We start from the raw sequence: 15,329 nt of genomic DNA on the forward strand, positions 1-15,329 counted from the left end.
CTCTCTGTATCAGTGTAACCTTCACCAAAAACACAACCTTCTCTATCTGTGTAAATCCCTTTGCCGGTCCGTATCCCTCTAAGCTCCGTCTAACAATACAACCCTCCATGTCTGTGTATTCACCTTCAGTCCCTACTTACCTCCCTATCTGTGTAACCTTCTCCGTGCATTTTTGCTACAGTCTCTTCAACTGTCCCTGTCAGTGTAATATCTTCCAGTCCCGAAAACTCCCCTCTCTTTAACTTTCTCAGGCCTCACAAACCTCACTATCTGTGACCTACTCCTGTCGGAGAACCCTCCCTGTGTAAACTGCTCCAACTCTTCAACTCTCCATAAGCTCCTGCAGCTCTTATGGCCCTCCTTATCTACCAAACCTCTTCCAGTCCCTAAAACGCCATCAGTCTGTGGAGACTGTACCACCATCCCTATCTGTGTTATCCTCTCAGGTCCCTGCAACATTCCTGATCTGTAGATCCCACTCCAATGCCTGTGTCTCTCCCGATCCTGTTCTTGCAAGACTCATTAACAATGTAACATTCTCCCGTCACTATTACCGCCCCCCCCCGTCAATGTGAGCTCCTCCTGTATCTCCAAACATTTACTCTTCTCCATAACATTCTCCAGCTCTTACTCCCATCTGTGTGAACATCACTCTCCACTCGAACCCTCCCTACCACAGGAACTTCCTTCTGTTTGTGCTATGCTCCCTTATCTGTGAAACTGTCTCCAACCACTCTCTCAAAAAACAATCCAGATTCCACAGCCTCCATGTCTAAATAACCCCCAGAACCTAAGCCTTCCTATTATCTATAAATATCTTCAGTCACGATGACCCTCCATATCTCTGTGTGTTCCGCCAGATGATACAAACCTCTTTTTCTCTGTAATCTGCTCAGCTCCCTGAAACATTCCCTGTCCTACAAACATCCTTATTCCTGTAAACTTCTCAATCCCTCACAACATTCCCAACTCCATGAACCCGTCAGCCCTACAGATCTCCACATTTCTGTAACCTCCTGTTTGTCTATGGTCCTCCCTCCCTGTGAAATCACCTCCAGTCCCCACATCCCTCCCAATCTGGGTCCTCTGCTCCAGATCAGACCATTGTTGTCTCTGTGAACACCTCCGCCTCTGACAACTCTTCCCATTTGTGTAACCTCGTTCAGACCCATACTCTCCAGCTTCCTGAATCCTCTTCCTGCCTTGCAACCAAAACCATGTTTATGTAACAACCTCCAGTGCTTAAACCTCCCCGACTCAGTAACCACTTGCAGTCCTAACAAAGCACCTAAACCGTGAAACCTCTCATTTCCCTACAATCCTCCCTCCCTCCCTCCTCAAATTCCTTCATCACCATGAAACCTCACAATTACTGAAGCCTCCTTTTGGCATTGCAACCCTCCTAATGTCTGCATAATCCTCCTGTCCTGATATTCCTCTCTATCTCTGTAACCCCCACCACCCTCCAGTGCCCTTCTGGCGAAACTGGCAGAGGAGAGAAGATTTGTAGCGTATGGACCATTTTACGGAGGTAGAATTCTGGAAATTACAGATTTGGTTTAATGTTTGTGGTGTGCAGATTATTGGCGAGGATTCGAAAGAAAGGATTTATGACTACTTGGAAAACCATAGTTAAATTAGAGACAGCATGGGTTTGTGTGGGGTCAGGTCATGCCTCACAAACCTTATTGAATTCTTTGAGGATATGACAGAATATATTGATGTTCATTCATAAAAGAAGGATGATTGGGATACAGGGAAATCTGTCTGTCTGGATACAAGATCGGATGGCCCAGAGAAGACAGAGTATATTGGCATATGGACAGTATTGAGTCTGGAGCTCAGTGACCAGTGGTGTTCAGCTCTGGGACTCTGCTCTTTGCGAGTTTTGTAAATGACTTGGATGTGGATGTTGGAGAGTGGATTAGTAAGTTTGCAAATCACACCAAGGTTGGTGGAGTCGTGGGTAATGTTGTAGGTTGCTATGAGACATTGACAGGACACAGAGCTGGGCTGGAAGTGGCAGATGGAGTTCAATCTGGAAAAGTGTGAAGTGATTCATTCTGGAAGGTCGAACCTGAATATAGAATACAGCGTTAAAAGGCAAAATACTTGGCATTGTGGAGGAACAGCGAGATCAAGGCATCCATGTCCATCAATCCCTCAAAGTTGTCACGCACGTTGATAGGGTTGCTAAAAAGTCATATTTTGTGTTGGCTTTCCTTAGCAAGGGGATTGATTTCAAGAGCCGTGAGGTTTAACTGCATCTTTATATCGTCCTGGTGAGACCACACTTGGAATATTGTGTTCAGTTCTGGTCCCCTCTTTACAGGAAGGATGTGCAAGTTTTAGAGAGCGCACAAAGGAGATTTACCAGGATGCTGCCTGGAATGGTGGGCATTTCTTATGGAGAAAGTTTGAGGGAGCTAAGGCTTTTCTCATTGGAGTGAAGAAGGGGGTGGAGAGACTTGGTAGAGGTGAACAAGGTGATGAGAGGCACAGAAAGAGTGAATAGTGAGAGACTTTTTCTCCTATGGCATAAATGGCAATTACAAGGCGGCATAATTTTAAGCTGATAGGAAGATGGATAAGAGGATAGAGAATGGTAGGTGGTTGGATGGACTGCCAATGGTGGTAGTAAAATTAGACACATTTGGGACATTTAATAGACTCTTGGATAGACACATAGATAGTAGTAAAATGAAGGGTATGTAGGCTAGTTTGATCTTACAGTCTGATAAAAGGTTGGCATAGCATCATGGCCGAAGGGTCTTGGGCTGAACTGTTCTGTGTTCTACGTTCTATGTGGTAAACTGGGTAATAAGCTCAGATCAGTGTAAAAGGATATAGCATTCAGGAGGAGCTAGTGAACTGGATACAAAATTTGCTTGATTGTAGGAGACAGAGGGTGATGGGAGACATGTTTTTTCTGACTGGAGGTATGTGACCAGTGGGTTCCCTGTTGTTTGTCATTTGGATAAATAGTTTGGATGGGAATATTGGTTTCCAGGTAAGTAAGGTTTTTGGGTGTCACTGAAATTGGTGGTAAAGTGGACAGTGAAGAAAGTTATCTATGATACAACAGGATGAACAGTACTGCTGGGATAGTGGGCTGAAGAATAGCAGATGGAGTTTAATTAGATAAATGTGAAGTGATCTATTTTGGTGAAACAAACTAGTGTGGGACTTGTACAGTTAATGTTCGGGCATTGGGTAGTGTTATCAATCTGAGACCCAGGGGTGCAGGTACACAGTTCTTTGAATGCGGTATCACAGGTAGACAGGCTGGTGAAGCAGGCGTTTGGGATGGTTACCTTCATTGGGGAGAGCATTAAGAGTAAGAGCTGGGATGTCATGTTGTATCTGTAAAAGACATTGGTGGGGCCACCATAAAAAACATTGTTGATCAGGAGGAAGAACTCCTCTAGTCACTTACTTCCTTTAAGGAAGGGCATTAAATATTCTACCATGGTCTGGCCAACTTTTGACTCCAGACCCACAGCAATATGGCTGACTCTGAGCTAGCCCCTGGGTATTTAGCAGTTGGATCAAAGAATGTTAGTCCAGGCAGTGACACCCACATCCCATGAATGAATAAATAAAAATACATTTGTCACTCCCTACCTCTGCAAGCCCTTCCAGCTGCAGCAATCCATACTGGCTTTGTAACACCGTTCAGGCCCTGACCACTGTCTGTAACATTCCCACCACCTCCAGTACCTTCACCTCTCCCTGTTCCTATTGTGTCAATAAACCCTGACCATGGTTCCCCTTCCCACCGCCCTCCTTATGCGAGCAGACCCATTGAAATCTATTTAACATTTACTCCTAAAACACTCTCTCACTTCAGGATTTTAAGTACTTTTTGGGGATCTTCTCAGCCTAATAATCTAGTATGATCCCTTTTGTCCTGAGTGCGGGACCAGTGGGGATTTCTTGCTGAGGTTTATACTGTTTCAATGGAATATCCTTCTGGTGAGTGTTTTACACTGTTCCTCCAAATGTTTTCTGCTGTTCATTTACAGACACATGTCTCAGTCTGTTTAGCCTGTTTACCTTGGGCATTTCTCCTCTCACACACATGTAATTGGCTATTTTTGTCTCGAGTTGTAGCTTGTCCTCTGCGAATCACTTTAAAACTTCATATTTATTTAAACTGCATTTTATCACAATTTCCAGAAGGATCTCTCCCGGTGACATGACTCATTCACTAAGTTTCATCACAAGGTCGCTCTGCGATAGTTATGTCCCTCGTCAGTTGCACAATGCGTTTTTCAAAGAAACACTGAGAAAAATTAACCGAAGTCCTATTCCAATATCAATGTTGACCGTGTGTTGTCTCAGATTATATGAATATTGAAGTTTTCCAAAATTATCACAATGCCTTTGTTAAAAAAATCCATTGAGTCCCTGTGTAATGCAACGATGAGCAATGGAATACTGTTCAGTGGCAAAAACTGTTCTGCTGCTGGTGTCCTTGGCAAGTAGTAATTTACATTCAGGCTGACTCGACTTCATGATCTGCAGCCAAATGCTTTCTCTGTAATGCCTTTGTTATCCATTATTTTTAGTGTTACCCATTTTTCCTGAGTTTCCGCAAGAACCATTGAATATTTTTGTTCACCCTGTATCCATGTCTCCCTGGTGTCTAAATCTCTTTTATCTCTGTGTCACAAATCCATCTACCTTATGACAGTGACGTTGTCCATTAAAAAAAACATAACTTACTCTTTCCCACAATTTTCTGTTACAAATCTTTTCGCTGATGTACAATTTTAGTTAAACGCTGTCCCATCCTGTACCTTTCTGCTTGTCTTCAGCCACATCCCCATGCTGTTCCATTGCTTCACCTTTTCTCTTTGGATTTGGAAAGCTCCTTTCACTTGGACCCTGTCGCTGCATCCTCTCTGTCAGTTTAAAGCCCTGTCCATAAACCTACTGACATGATCGGCCAGGACACTGGACCCAGCAGGGTTCCAGTGGGACCATCCTAATGGATTATTTATTAAATCAGGTCTGGGATGTGGGTGTCTCTGGCTGAGCAGCCTTTCTTGCCCAGTCCTAGCTGCCCTTGAACTGAGTAACTTGCTTGGCCTTTGAAGAGGGTAATTGGGAGGCAAATACTTTGCTGTGGCTATGTCGTGCAGACCACGTGAGGATGGGTAGATGTCCCTCTCTGAATGACATAGCCGCCTGAGATACCTGCGGCAGTGTTTGTGCAGTGTGTCCAAGAAGCTTTTCTAACTCAGTATGTAGATTGCCCGACCAGAGGGGAGGCCATATTGGATTTGGTACTTGGTAACGAACCGGGACAAGTGATGGGCTTGTTAGTGGGTGAACATTTTGGTGATCGTGACCACAATTCTGTGACTTTCACCTTGGTTATGGAGAGAGATAGGTGCGTGCAACAGGGTAGGTTTTACAATTAGGGGAAGGGTAAATACGATGCTGTAAGACAGGATCTGAGGAGCATAGGTTGGGAGCATAGGCTGTCAGGGAAGGATGTCGTGGAAATGTGGAACTTTTTTCAGGGAACAGATACGACGTGTCCTTGATATGCATGTACCTGTCAGGCAGGGAAGAGATGGTCGTGTGAGGGAACCTTGGTTGACGAGGGAGGTTGAATGTCTTGAAAAGAGGAAGAAGGAAGCTTACATAAGGTTGAGGAAACAAGGTGCAGACAGAGTGTTGGAGGGTTACAGGTTAGCCAGAAGGGAGCTGAAGAAAGGGATTAGGAGAGCTAAGAGAGGGCATGAAAAATCTTTGGCGGGGAGGATCAAGGATAACCAAAAGGCATTTTATGCGTATGTGAGAAACATGAGAACGACGAGAACGAGGGTAGGTCCGATCAAGGACAGTAGTGGGAGACTGTGTATTGAGTCGGAAGAGATAGGAGAGGTCTTGAATGAGTACGTTTCTTCAGTATTTACAAATGAGAGGGACCATATTGTTGAAGAAGAGAGTGTGAAACGGACTGGTAAGCTAGAAGAGATACTTGTTAGGAAGGAAGATTTGTTGGGCATTTTGAAAAACTTGAGGATAGACAAGTCCAACGGGCCTGACTGGATATATCCTCGGATTATGTGGGAAGCAAGAGAGGAAATTGCAGAGCCGTTGGCAATGATCTTTTCGTCTTCACTGTCAACGGGAGTGGTACCAGGGGACTGGAGAGTGGCGAATGTTGTGCCCCTGTTCAAAACAGGGAATAGGGATAACCCCGGGAATTACAGGCCAGTTGGTCTTACTTCGATAGTAGGCAAAGTAATAGAAAGGGTACTGAGGGATAGGATCTATGAGTATCTGGAAAGACACTGCTTGATTAGGGACAGCCAGTACGGATTTGTGACGGGTAGGCCTTGCCTTACAAGTCTTATTGAATTCTTTGAGGAGGTGACCAAGCATGTGGATGAGGGTAGAGCAGTGGATGTAGTGTACATGGATTTTAGAAAGACATTTGATAAGGTTCCCCATGGAAGGCTCATGCGGAAAGTCAGCAGGCATGGAATAGAGGGAAATTTGGCCAGTTGGATAGAAAACTGGCTAACCGGTTGAAGTCAGAGAGTGGTGGTAGATGTTAATTATTCAGCCTGGACCCCAGTTACAAGTAGAGTTCCGCAGGGATCAGTTCTGGGTCCTCTGCTGTTTGTAATTTTTATTAATGACTTGGAAGAGGGAGTCGATGGGTGGGTCAGTAAATTTGCAGATGATACGAAGATTGGTGGAGTTGTGGATAGTGAGGACGGCTGTTGTCTGCTGCAACGGACTTAGATATGATGCAGAGCTGGGCTGAGGAGTGGCAGATGGAGTTCAACCCTGTCAAGTGTCCATTTTGGAAGGACAAATAAGAATGCAGAATACAGGGTTAACGGTAGGGTTCTTAGTGAGGTGGAGGAACAGAGGGATCTTGGGATCTATGTTCATAGTTCTTAGAAAGTTACCACTCAGGTGGTTAGAGCTTGTAAGAAGGTCTATGGTGTATTAGCGTTCATTCGCAGAGAGATTGAATTCAAGAGTCGTGAAGTGATGTTGCAGCTGTACAGGACCTTGGTTAGGCCACATTTGGAGTACTGTGTACAGTTCTGGTCGTCTCACTTTAGGAAAAATGTGGAAGCGTTGGAGAGGGTGCAGAGAAGATTTACCAGAATGTTGCCTCGAATGGAGAACAGGTCGTCCGAGGATAGGTTGAGAGTGCTAGGCCTTTTTTCATTGGAACGGCGAAGGATGAGGGGTGAATGATAGAGGTTTATAAGATGATCAGAGGAACAGATAAAGTACACAGTCAGAAACTTTTTCCCCGGGTACAACAGAGTGTTACAAGGGGACATAAATTTAAGGTGAAGGGTGGAAGGTATGGGGGGATTTCAGGGGTAGGTTCTTTACCCAGAGAGTGGTGGGGGCATGGAATGTGCTGCCTGTGGGAGTGGCAGAGTCAGAATCATTGGCGACCTTTAAGCGGCAATTGGACAGGTACATGGATGGGTGCTTAAGCTAGGACAAATGTTCGGCACAACATCGTAGGCCGAAGGGCCTGTTCTGTGATGTATTGATCTATGTTTTATCTATGTTCTATACATTTCATTGGGCACTGGGGAGTTCTCCACCTTTATGCCTGTGAAAACATTTAATATCTCCTCTTTATTGATCTTAATATGTTCTGGAACCTCCGCATCCCACCTGAAATCCCCGGCTACAATGCCTTTCTCCTGTGAATACAGATGGGAAGTATTCATTGAAGACCTCACCTGCTTTCTCTGGCTCCATGCACAGATTGTCCCTTTGGTTTCTCACAGGCCTTCCTCTTTCACTGGGAATCCTTTTACTCTCACAATGCTGATAAAATACATGTGGCTTTTCCGCAATCGTATCTGCCAAATATATTTCATGACCATTTATTGTCCCTCATTTTCCACAATCCCCTTGCACTCTCTATACTTGTGAATGGCTTCACCTGATTTTATTACACTGTACTTTCTTTATCAAACTCACGATATCACTTGATCAGTATTCCCTGGACTTGCTGCCTTTACTATTCACTCTTCAAGGAGCACACTGGCCCTGCGTTCTCACTGCATCACTTTAAAATGCTCCACTTTCCTAACGTGGACCCAACTGCAGGGAGTTCCTCCCTGTCTCTGTTTGCCAGATCCTCTGTCATGATCGCAATACTGATGGGAGACTCAGTTGTGAGGGGGACAGACAGGAGACTGTGTGGCTGCACAAGAGACCCCAGGATGGTGTGCTGCCTCCCAGGTACCAGGGTCAAGGGTGTCTCTGAGCGGTTACTGAACATTCTGAAGGGGAGGGGGTGAACATCCAGAGGTCATTGTGCACATCGGTCCATACGTCAGAGGTAGACAAAGGGATGGGGTCCTGTGAAATGAGTACAGGGAGTCAGGTGAGAAGTTAAAAAAGCAGGATATTGACGTTAATGATCTCCAGATTACTCCCAATGCCAAGTGCCAGTGAGGATAGAAATAGAAATATAGGCCGGATGGATGTGTGTCTGAGGAGCTGGTGTAGGGGGCAGAGTTTTCAGTTCTTGGGTCATTGGGATCTCTTCTCGGGTAGAGGTGACCTGTACAAAGGGGATCGTTTGCACTTGAAGCAGAGGGGCACCAGTATCCCAGGAAGGAGATTTCCTAGCGTTACCCAGGAGGATTTAAACTAGTTTGGCAGGGAGTTGTGACTCTGAGTAAGAGAGGGTCAATCGAAAAGTCAGCAGAAATACATCAGCCATCAAGAGCAATCTACCTATTCTGGATATCCAGGGGCACAATCGAGGGAGGGAAAAGACATCTGGTTTCAATACACGAGCCCTGACTGGTAAGGCAGACGAGCTCAGACCATGGATTAGCTCTGGGGACTGGGATATTATAGCCATAACAGAAACATGTCCGAGAGAAGGGCAGGACTGGCAGCTCAGTGTGCCAGGCTACAGAAAGTACAGGCGTGACAGAAGGACAAGTAAGTGACGAGGGGGAGTTGTCCTTTTGATTAGGAAGGACATAATAACAGTGCTTCCAGTCAATACTGTTAAGCAGTCATCAAATGAGGCCATATATATAAAAGTTAGAAACAAAAAGGGGATGGTCAGTCTGCTGGGATCATGTTCTAGACCCTCAACTAGCCAGCGGATATTAGATTAGATTACTTACAGTGTGGAAACAGGCCCTTCGGCCCAACAAGTCCACACTGACCCGCCGAAGCGCAACCCACCCATACCCCTACATTTACCCCTTTAACCTAACACTACGGGCAATTTAGCGTGGCCAATTCACCTGACCCGCACATCTTTGTGACTGTGGGAGGAAACCGGAGCACCCGGAGGAAACCCACGCAGACACGGGGAGAATGTGCAAACTCCACACAGTCAGTCGCCTGAGTCGGGAATTGAACCCGGGTCTCTGGCGCTGTGAGGCAGCAGTGCTAACCACTGCGCCACCGTGCCGCCCACAAGATAAGAGAAAAATGTGTAGTGAGTTTGCAGGTACGTATAAAAATAATGGATTAGGATTGGTTGGAGATTTTAACTTCCCCTGTATTGACTGGGTCGCACAGAGTGTAAAAGGCCCGTACTGAGTGGAATTTGTCAAATGTGTTCCAGAAAGTTTCCTAAATTAAGACGAAGAGGGCTCTATGCTACTCAGGCGGATGCAGCACGAAACCTCTCCTCAGAAACCGAAGTCAGGCAACTGACTGAAGTATCAGTCGGAGAGCACATTGCGTCCAGTGACCACAACTGTCTTTGGTTTAACATATGGAAAAAGATCTGCCGGGTTGACAGATTTAGGTCTTAAATTGGAACTGGGCCAAAATTGGGTCCCTTCAGCGAAGGTAAAAATCACACAACACCAGGCTATAGTCCTGATGGTTTACAGAGGAACCTCGATTATCTGAACGAGATGGGCGGGCACTATTTCGTTCGGATAATTGATTATTCGGTTAATCGATTCAATACCTTTCCTCTGGGACTCGGCGTTTTCAGTCCAGTCTGCTCCCTGTTCAGGTGATTAGGCAGCAGCAAGCTATGAGCAAGCCCCCACACCCTGACAGCCCCCCAAAACACACGCCGCTCGCCTCCAAACCCATCCAACTCTGCCCCCACCCGCCCCTCAATTTTGTCCCGCCATCTGCCGCAAACCCACCCAACAGCGACCCCCAAAACCGTCCGATGCAACCTTCCACCCGCCGCCTGCCCCCACCTCCCAAACACGTCCGACATCACCCTCAGCCCGTCCCCAAACCCGTCCAACACCGCCCCCCACCCACCACACCCAGCGTCTAATCCATATCCATGCCCGTGCCCCCGTAAGTGTTACACATTTAAGCGGATAGTGAAGAAGGTGTTTGGTATTCTTTCCTTTATTGGTCAGAGCATTGATTATAGGAGTTTGGAGGTCATGTTGCCGCTGTACAGCACACTGGTTAGGGCACTTTTGGAATATTGCATGCAGTTCTGGTCTTTTTCCTATTGGAAGGATGTTGTGAAGTTTGAAAGTGTTTAGAAAGTTTAAAGGATGTTGCCAGGATTGGAGGTTTTGAGTTATCAGGAGAGGCTGAAACGACTGGGACTGTTTTCCTTGGAGCGTCAGAGGCTAAGGGGTGACATTCTTGAGGTTTACAAAATCATGAGGGGCATGGATAGGATAAACAGACAAGGTCTTTTCCCTGGGGTGGTGGAGACCAGAGCTGGAAGGCATAGGTTTAGGGAGAGAGATGAAAGATTTAAAAGGGACCTAAGGGGCAACCTTTTCACGCAGAGTGTGGTTATGTAGGGAATGTACTGCCAGAGGAAGTGGTGGAGTCTGGTACAATTGCAGTATTCAAAAAGCATCTGGATTGGTACATGAATAAAAAGGGTTTATTGGGATATGGGCCAAGTGCTAGCAGACGGAACGAGATTAGGAAAGGATATCTGGACGGCGTGGACGAGTTGGACCGAAGGGTCCGTTTATGTGTTGTACGTCTCTAGGTCTCTCTGGCTCTAAATGTTTTCCACTGTTCATTTACAGACTGACATTTGAGTCTGTTTCCCCTGTTTACCTTAGTCAGTTCTCTCTCATAGTCATGTAATTGGCTTTGTTACTGATGCTCGGGTGCTTTCTGGTCAATTTAAAATGTCATAATCTCTTTGAATTCCGGTATAATGTCTTGGAGGATCTCGATGTGAAGTTACTCATTCACTCAGCTTCATCACCCAACGGTCGATCTGAGGTAGCTACATCCCTAGCCATTTGCACAATGTGTCATTCAAAGAAACACTGACAAAAGCATTCAAGGAGGATCTCGGATAATATCAGATTTGCCAATGTGTCTGTCCCAAATTATACAAAGATTTAAGTCTCCAAAAATTATCTCACCACCTTTGCTACAATTTCTAATGAATTCCTGTTTCATGCAGGGATGAGCAATGAAATACTGCAAGGCAGTATAAAAACTGTTCTCCTGCTTGTGTTTTTGACACATAGCACCCAGAATTTCCATTCAGGCTGATTCAGCTGCATAGTCTGAGGCCAAATGCTTTCTCTGTAATGCCTTTGTTATCCATTAGTGTCAGGGTTCCCATCTTGCTTTTCCATTCTGCCTGAGATCCTGTAAGGTTGTTTACAGTTGAATATTTATGTTCCACCTTTTGTTCAACTTGTAATCGCGTCTGTCTGGTGACTAAGTCTCATTTATCTCTGTGTCACAAGTCTATTACCTTATTGTAGATGCTTTGTTCATTCCGAAAAAAAAGCAACATTATAATTTCCTCTTCCCCACAATGTCCTGTCACAAACCGATTCATTGATGTACAGTTTTAGTTAAACTTTGTCCCATCCTGTTCTTTTCTCCTTGTCTTCAGCCACATTCCCATGCTGTTCCGAGGCTTCACATTTTCTCTTTGGATTTGGAAAGCTGGTTTTACCTGAACCCTGTCCCTGCATCCTCTCTGTCAGTTTAAAGACCTGTCCATAAACCTACAGACAGGATTGGCCAGGACACTGCTCCCAGCAGTGTTGATTTTAAATCACTTGTGAGATATTGTTGTCTCTGGCTGGCCAGCATCGCATGCCCACCCTGACCAGCCTTAGAGCTGAGTGGCTTGACAGACCATTACAGAGGGTATTTGAGCATCAATCCTATTGCTCTGAGTCTGGATTCATATGTAAGCCAGACTGACAGCCTATGACAGATTTCCTTACTTAAAGGGTACTAAGTAGTCAGATGGGTGTCTTTGCTACCGGCATTAAATTCTGGATGAACAGACGAGTGAGAGTAACCCGAGGCCATTGCCTGGCCCACTGATAGCTCCCTCACCCCTGAGTACTGATCCCAGTGCACCTTCTTTGTGACCGTGGTTTGATCGTGATGCCTCCCTGCATTCTGGTGATATCACTCGGTATCACTCCATGTAGTATCTGTCACTGGGAGGGTCTAATTGCTGCCAGTGACTGCACCTTTTGCAGCTACTCCAGATCCTGAGCCAACAGAATTCTCCACTCCAGGGAGACACAGCAGTACAGGCCAGGGATGGAGACTGGGATTTTCCAGATCTCTATGGGACACGGCGCCATTCTTCATGTGTAATCCTCACTGCATCAGTCTGATTTCCCATTCTATTCATTTCTCAGGATGATCCAGGTAATGATTACAGACGCTTACAACAGACTTCACAAATACAGACAAGAAATTGCGCGCCAAAAGTCGTGAATTTCAAAAACCCTGAATCAGGAATGGACCCAGACCATAGAACGGGCTGTCACCATAGGACAGAACAGGACCACACACCGCAAAAAAACGGCACTAAACGAAAAAATGGCCAAACTAACACACAACAAAGAGGACACCACAACACACACCTGGGTTAAAAACCTATCCCACAGACAGCTCACAGACACGGAAAGAACAATACTGGCCAAGGGACTCAACTACAACCACAGGGACGCCAAGACAGCAGACTTCCTAGCAGCACTAGAATGCACACTCAGGAACAGTGGACTGACAGAAGAGACACAATAAATAGTGAGGCAAAGTATCGTACCTCTGATAACAAGGAAAAGACAAACACATAACCTCAACACAAAGGAGAGGGAATCACTAAAATCACTAAAAAACGGTAAGAAATAATCATACTACCAGCAGACAAAATCAGAATGACGGTCATCCTGGACAAAGCAGAGTACACCCAAAAAGCACAACAACTACTTGCAGATACCAACACCTACCAAAAGAGGGAGTTTGGCCCCACCCCACAGCTCACCAATAGGATAAATAACACACTGAGGAATCTACAAAAAAAAGACAGATAACCATGTCTGACCTACAAAGAATGAAACCTGAAAGCAAACAACACCCCCAGATTCTATGGACTACCTAAAGTGCACAAACCAGACATCCCACTCAGACCCATTGTATCATTACCAGGGACACCATCACACAAACTGGCTAAAGAACTACAGCAGAAACTGAAACACTTGATCAGTGGATCCAGACAATCTATACAATCAACACAGGAATTCTTGGACATCATCAGAAATATACACATAGACAAGGAAGAAACTATGGTCTTATTCGATGTAACGGCACTGTTCACCTCTATTGACAAAACCCTAGACAGAGAAACAATTGCCAACCTGCTGGAAATACAGAACAGACAACAGGACGTTGAACCTATCAACAAAGACGGCATACTTAAACGACTGGACTTGTGCCTCACAACACACTTCACATTCAACAACCAGATATACGAACAAATCGAACAAATCAACGGCACACCCATGGGCTCACCGATCTCTGGACTCATAGCAGAAGCAGTAATGCAAAGGTTAGAACAAACAGTCTTACCACAAATTCAACCCAAACTCTGGGTCAGATATGTTGATGACACCTTTGTAATCATTAAAAACACAGAAATAGAGAAAACACACTGGATCATCAAAGCCACACTCTCAGGAATCCGGTTCACGAGAGAAGAAAAGGATAGCCAACTCCCATTCCTAGACGTGATGGTACAGAGAACACCGAACGGAGAATTCACCACCAAGGTATACAGGAAAGCCACACACACAGACCAAGTCCTGAACTATGAAAGCAACCACCCCAACACACACAAACGAAGCTGCATCAAGACACTATTCAAAAGGGCCACAACACACTGCAGCACACCAGAACTGCAAAAAGAGGAAGAGGAACACCGATACACGGTATTCGCCAAAAACGGATACCCGTGCAATTTCATCAACAGATGCCTAAGAGGAAGACAACGGAACGAGGACATGCCATAACCCAAAGGGCTTGCCACACTACCATACATCAGGAGCATTTCAGAACTGACAGCCAGACTACTGCAACCACTAGGACTTATAACAGCACACAAACCAACAGCCACGCTCAGACAACAACTCACCAGAACGAAGGACCCGATACCCAGCATGAGCAAAACTAATGTAGTGTACAAAATCCCATGCAAGGACTGCACAAAACACTACATAGGACAAACAGGAAGACAGCTAACGATCCGCATCCATGAACATCAACTCGCCACGAAACGACACGACTAGCTATCCTTAGTAGCCACATACGCAGATGACAAGCAACATGAATTCGAATGGGACAACACTACTATCATAGGGCAAGCCAAACAGAGAACAGCCAGGGAATTCCTAGAGGCATGGCACTCATCCATAAACTCCATAAACAAACACATCGACCTGGACCCAACATACCGGCCACTACAGCGGACGGTTGAAACTGACAACCGGAAGCGGCAGAGACAGGCCAGTATAAATGCCGGAGCAAACACCTCAGAAGTGCTTAACAGGAGGCTCCCAAGCACTGAGGATGTCACCTAGACAGGGGACGAAACGTTTGCAACAAAAATTTCCAGCTCGGCGAACAGAACCACAACAACGAGCACCCGAGCTACAAATCTTCTCACAAACTTTATTCATTTCTCTGTCTCCTGTAGGTACACAGGATGCTCCTGACTCAGCAGAATTCCCAATTCCTGTTTCGTTCATCACCACATTGAAAACAGTTGGTCAGCCAGAGACATGGTGAGAGAAAAATCTGGAGCCTTCAGTAAATCCTGCAGTGAGGTAAGATCACTCACAGTGAACAGAGCAGAGTGTATTTAATTCATCTAACTTTGGTCCCGAAGAAATGACATAGATACAGTGATGAAGCACGAACACAGAGCATGATGGTCCCAGGCTCAAACCCCACCTCTTGTTAATTTTCATCTCTGCTGTACTGAGCCTTCCTGTGTCAATACAGTAAGTTGACAGTTATCAATCCAGGCCTGTGCTGTCTTAGTGAGGATCAGTACAACAGAGGGGAAAGCAGGC

At 45.5% G+C, this 15,329-nt stretch overlaps 1 long non-coding RNA gene across 1 annotated transcript in view; it reads left to right on the plus strand.

Moving 5' to 3' along the window:
* Positions 1–12,884, plus strand: part of LOC148135139 (uncharacterized) — a 42,535-nt gene extending 29,651 nt beyond the window's left edge. The window contains exon 3 of the long non-coding RNA XR_015755422.1: positions 12,615–12,884. This is a non-coding gene — a long non-coding RNA (uncharacterized LOC148135139). The remainder of the gene's footprint in view (positions 1–12,614) is intronic.
* The last annotated feature ends 2,445 nt before the right edge of the window (positions 12,885–15,329 follow it).

Source organism: Chiloscyllium plagiosum, unplaced genomic scaffold (genome assembly GCF_037043375.1).
Source record: "Chiloscyllium plagiosum isolate Xiang-an unplaced genomic scaffold, Cpla_swu_hap1 HiC_scaffold_51, whole genome shotgun sequence".
NCBI classification, from domain to species: domain Eukaryota; kingdom Metazoa; phylum Chordata; class Chondrichthyes; order Orectolobiformes; family Hemiscylliidae; genus Chiloscyllium; species Chiloscyllium plagiosum.